General features: G+C 45.6%; 1 long non-coding RNA gene across 3 annotated transcripts; it reads right to left on the bottom strand.

Moving 5' to 3' along the window:
• Positions 1–6,073: 6,073 nt before the first annotated feature.
• On the bottom strand, positions 6,074–9,093 carry LOC125539174. Of its 3 annotated transcripts, XR_007296723.1 has the most exons (4): positions 8,603–9,093; positions 7,543–7,730; positions 6,475–6,522; positions 6,074–6,391 (listed from the first exon to the last, which is right to left on the bottom strand). It is a non-coding gene; the product is annotated as an uncharacterized LOC125539174 (long non-coding RNA). The 3 variants fall into 3 exon arrangements; XR_007296722.1 differs by lacking the exons at positions 6,074–6,391; positions 6,475–6,522 and having other exon boundaries at positions 7,292–7,730; positions 8,603–8,814; positions 8,923–9,091; XR_007296719.1 differs by lacking the exons at positions 6,074–6,391; positions 6,475–6,522 and having other exon boundaries at positions 7,292–7,730.
• Between the last annotated feature and the right edge of the window lie 308 nt (positions 9,094–9,401).

Raw genomic sequence — 9,401 nt, 5'->3', positions numbered from 1 at the left:
CCTCCAGTGAGCTCCTGGAAACAGAACGTATGATGTTCGTCATTCTTTTGTGGAGATGCTGGCAAGTTCGGCACGAGAATGTGATAATATCCCTCCTCCCATTGAAATATCTTGATAATGCATATAGAGCTACCTTAGCTCGCTCATCATGATTGAGCAGCACCCGGAGATGATGTGCTGAAAGGCAGTGGCGAAGACTGGCCCCAGGCCAGGGGGGGGGGCCTGGGCCCGTGGCGTGAGGATTTATTCCTTTGTAGACTGTAGCATTTTTACACTGTTATTCACTATAGCAATGAAGCAGGCCTGGGCCGGATGCTAGCCTGGCTCCCCCCCCCCCCCCCCCCCCCCCCCCCCCCCCCCCCCCCCCCCCCCCCCTCTGAAAGGAAAGGGGTGTTATCATATGTGTGATGCATGGCCAGTGCAAAATAGCTCAACAATACCCCATTTGTAAATATGCAAGTTTCATGGAAGCTGCCTCTTGTTTGCTGGTAAAAACTCAACGTCGATGGTTAGTTTAATTCTTAATCCGGACTTGCTAGTGTTTGGATGGTTCTAAGGGACCATATGTGCATATTTAGCTCCTACCGGTACATATACATTTTCTCAACTCCGCTTGAATCAGAGATAGCGGCATGCATAGAAGGTATATGTCCGGCTTTGCAATAGTGCACCACTCCGGCTTATATTGAAGTGGATTGTTTGGCATCAGTCAACCTGGTGAACAATAATGATAAGGATAGATTAGCGTATTCGGCTATGATTCAGGAGGTCAAATCTTTCATGCTCACTAGTGAATCTTGTACTACACATAGTAGTAGGTGTCAAAACAATGTAAGCCACTACTTGGCAACTTATGCTCTACTAGAGACTCACATATCGGTCTGGCTCCATTCTGGTCAAAGGTATGTGGAGGATCTATGTAGAGCTGATTGCAATCATGGTTGATGAGTAATGCAAAATTCTATTTGCAACTATACATGTATATGTGTTTGCGCACTTTGTTTCCAGATTTTTCGCCATGTGAAAAAAAGTTTTCGAGAACAACAAATGAAGGGCTACCTAGAGCCCTCCCATCAAATGAACTTTTTTGCATATTGGTTACCCTATCTGAGTATGACATCCAACAAATAGAACGATTCTTCACTAAAGGAGAACATTCGTTATGTCATGTTACCTAATTGATGATTATAAAGAGAGAACCGATTCGGTGCCCGGCTCATATGAAACCGCGCTGAAGAAAAAATAAATTCAAAACAAATACCAGAAAAAAATATAAAAAATCCAAAAAAAGTTGCATGGTAGATAATTTGGTGCGTGAGCTCCACTCCAAATTGCAGATCATTTGGATTTCTGAGTAGCTCTCGAAAAAATAACAAATTTGGGTTATGTAAAAAAGTTTACTGTTCATATACTGTTGTGACCCAATTTGTCTTATTTACTGAGAGCTACTCAAATGTCCAAATGATCTGAAATATGGAGTGCACCTCACACACCAAATTATCTATCATGCAAAAAAATTGGATTTTTTGGAATTGTTTGTATTTTTGTGATTTTTTCTTGACAAGCTGCAGATGAGCGTGGGCTCAGAAATGGATACTCGGATTATAGATAAATAAAATGGTTGCCGCTACAAAATGCACATCCTCCTTGGCTTATTAGTTATTATCTTAGCAACTCCGCCTCTGGCGACCGGTTTATGTGCCGAGAGGTGGGTCGAGGAGGATCATGGATCTTCATGTTCATGGGAAGTCTTGGTCTATTTTATTAGATTTTGATGTCCTTGTATCATTCATCTAGGAGGTGGAGGCGATGAAACAGTGGAATAAGTGCATTCGGTCATTCATCTAAGAGCAGAGGTTTGATTTCCCCATATCGATTCATTGGATTGTGTGCAGAACTATCGACCGTGATGTTTTCGCTTTCGTTCATGGAGGCGCCAATGGCCTTTGTCAATAAGATATGCGACGATGCTTTGCTCCATTGATGTGGGGTTGGTTCTACTCGTCTGGCATTCACTTTCTGCATGCTGACGGTAGACGTGGTTTAGATCGGCATCGCTGGCATCTCCTAGCAACATGGCGATGCCAGCGATGGGTGGGCTCTAGGATTACACCAACCCCCTAACTCCGACAATGCGGAGCAGGTGCGACGTAGTGCTGGGTTCATGACACGCTCTTGGCGCTTGTAGGTCGGAGACAACAACAAATTCCATCTTGATATATTTGTATTTTTTTTGTTTCACCGAAGGTGGTCATGTAAGGCTCATTCTTGATCAATATATGTCTTTCGGTAAGTGAAAAAGAATATAAGTATATTTAGGCAAAAATAAACTACTAATACACTCGTACTTACATCAAACAATTATAGTTTTGGCCATGAGCTGGGCGGGCCATGGCCCATTTGGCCTGGCTGTAGCTCCGCCACTGGCTGGCATCTCCCAGCAACGTGGCGTGACTTCCCGCCCACAATTACATCGGCCCTTAACTCTGACAATGCCGAGCAGGTGCAGCGTAGTGCTAGGATCACGACACTCTCTTGGCGCTTGCAGGTCGGAGACAGCGATGAACTCCCTCTTGATATATTTGTATTTTTTGTTTCATCGAAGGTGATCTTGTAAGGCTCAGTCTTGATCAATATATGTCTTTCGGTAAATGAAAAAAATATAAGTATATTTAGGCAAACATTAACTACTTATACACTCGTACGTACATCAAAAAATTATTCAAATGAAGAAGTGTATAATGAACGTACGTACGTGTCAATACAATCTTATCTTATTTCTGCGATTTGGCAGGACATTAATTTTGGTGATGAGACATTTAGACACCCTTAAAAACTATCAGGATTTTTGAATATTTCCCAAACAAGCTTCTTCCCCGCGCGACGCCACCAATGGCTCGATCCGCTCGCGCCTCCCCCCTGTCCTAGCCCTAGCCCCCATTCCTCCTTATAAATACGCCCACTCCTCCCAGCCGCAAACCACACCCGCAGCCTCATCTGCATCGCAATTCCCCATCTTCTTTCTCCTAGACAGATCTAAAGAAGAGCAGATCCATTCTCCATTCCTCTATCCAAAGCTCTAGCTAGATGATAAACCTGTCCCTCATCGGCTCGGAGTGCTACTCCGGCGCCGGCCACAACACGCTCGAAGCCGACGACTCGTCGGACGGCCTGTTGACCGATGTCCCTGAACCGGACGCCGCGTGGTTAGAGGAGATGGCCGACTATGTGTTTGGAGGAAATGCTGCGCCGGTGGCGGTCGTGGCGGTGAATGACAGGGTGGAAGAGGGGGCTGCGGTGTCTGAGCCGGTGCCCGTGGAGGCTGCTAAGGAGGCCACGGTGAACCTCCAGGGGAAGAAGAAGAGGAGAGCCAAGGGGACAGTCGCGGCGCGGGGGGTCCAAGAGGCAGCGCTCGCTGTTGGGTCCTACTGAGACCACCAGCGGCGGTAGCAATCAAGGCGCGGAGAGCGAGGCTATGTACGATTACCAGATGCCGGTTGCCACGGGGATGAAGGTTGCCGGCGGTGGAAGGCGGCGGAGGAAGGAGGACCCCGGCAGCGTCTCGTGGGAGTGGGAGTGGGACAAGGAGGTGGGCCTCGCGGGCTACCCGGTGTTACAGTTCTGCCTCCTTTTCCACATGCTCCCCAGCACGTTCGACTCCCTCTGCAAGCTGCTGGCCCCCGTCCTCGCCAGGGATGAAACCAAGCGGCACCCTAGCCAACGCGAACCCGTCCCCGTCCGCAAGCGCGTCGCCGTCGCCGTCTGGCGCCTCGCCTCGGGGGAGTCCCTCCGCGAGATCGAGAAGCGCGTCGGCATCGCGCTCTGCACCTGCCAGAAGATCCTGCGCGAGGTCTGCTCAGCCATCAAGGGCGTAATGTTCCATCGGGAGGTCGGCTGGCCGGAGGACGCCCGCATGGCGGCCATCGCCGCCAAGTTCCAGGCCCTGTCGGGCATCCGGGGCATCGCCGGCGCCGTCTACACCACCCACGTCGCCATCATCGCGCCCCACGAAAACCCCATCGGCTACTATAACAGCCACGCCACGGCGCGCAAGAACGGCAGGAACTCCTACAGCATCACTCTGCAGGCGTCCATGGACGCCGACGGGACCTTCACCAACGTCTTCGCCGGCCAACCCGGCGGCGAGTCCGACGAGAAAATCCTCCTCGGGTCGTCCCTGAACAAGCCCGACCGTGCTGGGGACATCCTTGCCCAGGGCATGCGCCTGGTCGGCGGCGCTAGCTACCCGCTCCTTGACTGGACGCTGGTGCCCTACTCCGACGAGAACCTGACGACGGCGCAGCACAGCCTCAACGAGGGCGTCGCAGTGGTGCGCGACGTCGCCGTGAACGGGATCCGGAGGTTCAAGGCGCGCTGGGGCTGCCTCCAGATGCGCAGCGAGGTCAAGGTGGGAGACCTTGAAACGGAACTCTACGCGTGCGCCGTCCTCCACAACTTCTGCGAGCGCAGCGGCGACCCTCTCAACTTCGAGCTGCTGCGGGGCTTGGAGCTCCACGATGACGAAGGCATGGTCGCCGATAACCCCGTGCGCTCCACCGCCGCAGCGCAGGCGCGCGACACCCTCGCACAAGACATGATGGAACAGCTAGCAGGCTACTAGCCAGCCAGCTGGTGCGCCGCCGTGCCCAGAAGGAAGCCGATGAAGGGTTCATCGGAAGAGCGAATAAGTTTTCCTTGATCGAGTCCCCATTTCAGACTCGTGCTTCCGTGGGAGCCAATTCATCATCATCAGTTTTCTCAATCATTTATCCAGCCAATTACAGTCTGCTTGCTTGGTATTTCATTTTATTATCCGGCTAATGTATTATATATATATAGGGTCACGCTATTCGTCATCTTGGTTGAGGAATAGTTATTCTTCACCCATCTCTATTTTGACATCAATGCACCGTATTTTTATGTTTCGTAAATTTTGTCTTATTTCATACATAAAAAAAGAACGTAAGAAAATATGTACTCGCTGTAAAAAATATTTTATGTTACGTAAAATTATGAATGTAAAAACATAGTGTAAAACATACATAAAATGTGATTTTTCTGTTCTTATAACTATATTTTTATTTTTTTAAACCAAATTTTACATATTGAATCAATCTGCACGTAACTATTTATATTCTAAACATAATTTATTTAGAAAGCGATTGTAAGATTTTCCTCGGATGAAGAATAACTTATTCTGCATCCTGGGTGATGAATAGTAACACTATATATATATATATATTTACTTTGTTGTTCTTTGATTAGCATGAAATCCCCATCATGCAAGTATGATGATCTATGTGTGCAGTAGTGTTGAAACCTTTGAATGGTTAATGGACAAGTAAGAAGCTTTAGAGGGAGCCTGCTGGTAATGCATGCATGGTGGGCTACCTTCCAATTTCTCAGTCCCCGTACAGGAAGCATAATTTCAACCAAGATTAATACCTACCATCTTCAAGCAAGGCCTGCATAATAACCTTGTACAAGTCTTAGATCATCGCTCTAAGAAATCTCGATGCGCTTAGGTTGCTGTGTGATATATACCTAGATTAATTATTCATGTGTATGTGTGTGTGTGTGTGTAGGGTCGCGTTATTCGTCACCCTTGGGTAAGGAATTCTTATTCCTTACCCCAACCCACCACGCAGTGAGTAAGCCAGCATGCATCCACGTAGAAAATAGAAGGCTTGTGAGGTAAGATTATCCTCTACAGAATCTGTGGAAACATCATAACGAGAGAAGGGAGGTGAGGTAAGATTTGGTTGGCTATGAAGTAAGATTATGGCCAAGACAATCTGTCCATGCGCCCAAAAAGCACAGTAAGAAAAGTGAGACTGCGATGTAAAGTTACGGCATCATTTTTTTGGATAGGTTGCATTGTCCGTCAGGTTTAGACGCGAAAAAAGGATCTATTCAGCATTAGCATCGCTGCTTTGTGTCATTCGTGTTATTACTCTTCAGACGCATGCCCACATTCTTCCTGAGTGGATTAAAATCGATAATAACTATTTTAACGAACTAAAGTTGAGCACTAGGAAGGACTTGGCTTGCCAAAACATGGCACCATTCTGATTCAGGCAAAGATGGTCATGTTCATAAGGGCTGCTCAGATTAAATCCCTCACCTTCTGAGCCGAACTATTGGAGTCTACTGAAGTGTCACATCTTGTTTGGACGGGCTCTAAAATTTTGGCATGCCAGCCCACCATTGCACCAATTCGCTGGTGGGACGAGGGTGGAGGTCTCAAAAATTCATGGCGGAGATCTCATTTTGCATCTTACAAACATGCCAACAATTGTAACTGCAGGACCAACAACAAGAGCATCCTGCCTTTGTACTTCCACACTTGTATCCGGCTTAGCTTTATCATTCTCAATCATCCATTGTGAATCTTCAATTACAGAAAACAAAACATTTAATCAAGAAAAGCCAGAATGTCTTGATGATCTATCACAAGAATATCTAAACACTAACCACTTAACTAAAAAGTGCAGATTTCTACGAACCGCTGAGCTTGTAAGCCTGAAAGAAATGATATGACACTTGATTGAGCCAGGCACAGATATCCTTAAATGAGGTGGTATGATAAATTACTCCAACCAGAACCACAACTACTATCAATATTAATACTCTCCCAACCTGAATTAAAAAAATAACAAAAACTGAACTTACATAAATATTGCAGATCTAATACAAATTGGAACAGCTCAAAAGTCTACGGAGACGACCACATTTTATTTATTCTTGCACACATGTAGTACTACAAAATAAAGAAAACCCTACGGGTCAGTGAGTCAGTGTACATAGAAGTACCAAACTGTGCCGCATACCGGAGTAGTATTTCTGAGAAATGTCTCACTATGACCTATACGGATTTGGTGATCAGAGACTTTCTATTTCATAAGAGATATACGAGACGTAATCACCTGGCAGTGCAGTAGACAATCTAGAACAAACACAAACACAGACTATACATGGTGATGTTGTAAAACTAGATACAAAGCATGGTGATGCAAAAATAACATGTTCATCTATTATCTGCTTAAAATTTTGAAAACATAATAAAACTATACATTCAAAAGGATTCCAGTATGAACTATTAAATTTCTAAAGAACATTATATGCTTGAAAGAACAACAGTGTTAGAAATTCCACCAAAATATGCATAACTAGTAGCGAAAATTTTCAGTTAGAAATATCACAATGCAACGTGATATTCGGATTTCAATTGATTATAAAATCAAGTACCAAAGTATCCACTTGAAAATGTTAATGCATACGCTCCAACCTTTCAACTCGAATGATATATTTACTAATGACCACAACTGTATGCACAAATTCTCTCATCACTTCCAGCAGCAGTGCAGAAGGGAAGAGAACCGCCAAAATATCAACAGACAAAAACTTTTGATATATAAATCTCATTTTACACATGGGCAATTATCCTTTTTGGTGCGCAATAGATGTTGTTTCTGCAACTGTGCATTTTAGGGAGAGTAGGACGGTACTGAGCTTGCTGGACGATTTGACAGTGATGACCACCTTGAATGGATCTGGAGCAGTCATGAAGGTGGGGGTGGCAAGCATCATTCCCATTAGAGCCCTCCTTCTATTACCTTGCAGAGCGAAGATGAAATGGGAATGGTGGCGGCCAGCCGCCGCCGCCATGACACACGTGGCTAGCAGGATTTACCTCGTCGACTAAAATTTGATGATAGAACTTTTGATTTCTGAAACAAATAAAGCCAAATGAAAATAGTAAGACAGCCTTAACTACTAAAAGCTTGCAGAATTTAGGCTTGAGCTACATAAGCAACATAAATGGAAAAAAACACTAAAAATCTGCAGTTTATCAGCTCCTTGGTGCATTCAAACAGTTAGTGAGCACCATGTGAAGTGGATTAAAGAACACAATTCTGCTTATACATGAATATGTGTTGAAGTTGTAGAAATTGAGCTCTGAGGGCTCAAACACAAAATTGGACTCTGCCTCGGAGGCTTGTTCTATGAGGTAAGCACTTCAGATGGGCCTCCCATGAAAATATAGTTGACACTGAATTTGAAAACAATGATTCGCTTGAAACCCAAAAAAAGTAACAACATAAAAAAGTTGTAACTTCTTACTACAAAAGCAAACAAGACCAGTAGCAAAAGTAGCAAATGCGTACTCTCCTTTCCCTTACAATACCAAGCTGCAAGTTGGTTTTCAGAATACCATGACAGAACAAAGAATTTGATTGGCCTCCTTTAAATTTCTTTCAGTTATGTAGACTAATTGAATTAACCAAGACAAGCTCCTACAACTAAGCCATCATTCACAACTTCAGGTAAAAATCAATCACACAATCATCATAGCTTTATCCTATTCTGATCCACCATATTAAAGAATATTAAATAATTGGATCGAATAGTTAAATGCATGAAATGGAGAGTTTGAAGCAATGGTCATATTTCACAATTAAGAATGCTCCTACAGTCACGAGAATCACCTGAAGCTCTAGTGACTTGTGACTTGTGAGGCACCTGAAGCTCTAGTGCTAGAGGAAAATTGACGGGATCTGTAGCTAGGTTGGGCCGACACAAGTAAATAAAATTTCCTAACCTTGTGACTTGTGAGGCACCTGAAGCTCTAGTGGCGCTGAGTTACCTAGGCCGCAATTGATTCCAGCCGGCGCGAGTTCTGGGAGGCAGCGTTGTCAATTTCAACTGGAGATGAGGTCACAGAGGAGGTCGAGCCGCTGCATCTCCTGTTGGCTGCCGCTGCGACACACAGCCCTCCTCTATGCACACCGAGATCACCGAGCGGCCGAACCCCTGCCTCCGTCGGTCAGGACGAGAGAGAAACACAACATGGCGGAGGTAAAAATGCCTGCTCGGTGAACTTGTCGAGCTATCCATAGTGATCAACGTCGTCGAGGTTACCCGCAACCACGCCGCGAAGCCTCCCGCGGGGCGGCCGGCCGAGGAGGCCACCCCCAGCCACGAAGCCTCCCTCAGCACTGCCCGCCTCGACCCCGCCGCCGGAAAACGGGGCCGCGCCAACGCCGCACGCAGCTACCGCTCGCCGCCGAAACCTCCCATCGCTTGCCCCGTTTGCAGTTAGAATAGGTCCAGAAACTGCGGGGACTGGGTTTGGTCCACAAAAAAACCGTAAGCAACATAAATAAAAATGTAAATAAAAATGGAAAATGAAATACATTGGCCGGGGAAAGGAGTGGTGCGACAACCACACCGAGACCAGGTGTGTCGGAGGGGAGCGTTTCGACCCGGGTGAAGAATTATTCTTCACCCAGGATTACTAATAGACTTTATATATATATATATATATATATATATATATATATATATATAATATATATATATGATGGTACTATTCTAATCTCAGGATTAGAATAACTATT

This window comes from Triticum urartu, chromosome 1, assembly GCF_003073215.2.
Source record: "Triticum urartu cultivar G1812 chromosome 1, Tu2.1, whole genome shotgun sequence".
Lineage (NCBI taxonomy): Eukaryota > Viridiplantae > Streptophyta > Magnoliopsida > Poales > Poaceae > Triticum > Triticum urartu.
This window is presented reverse-complemented; position numbering and strand designations above follow the sequence as displayed.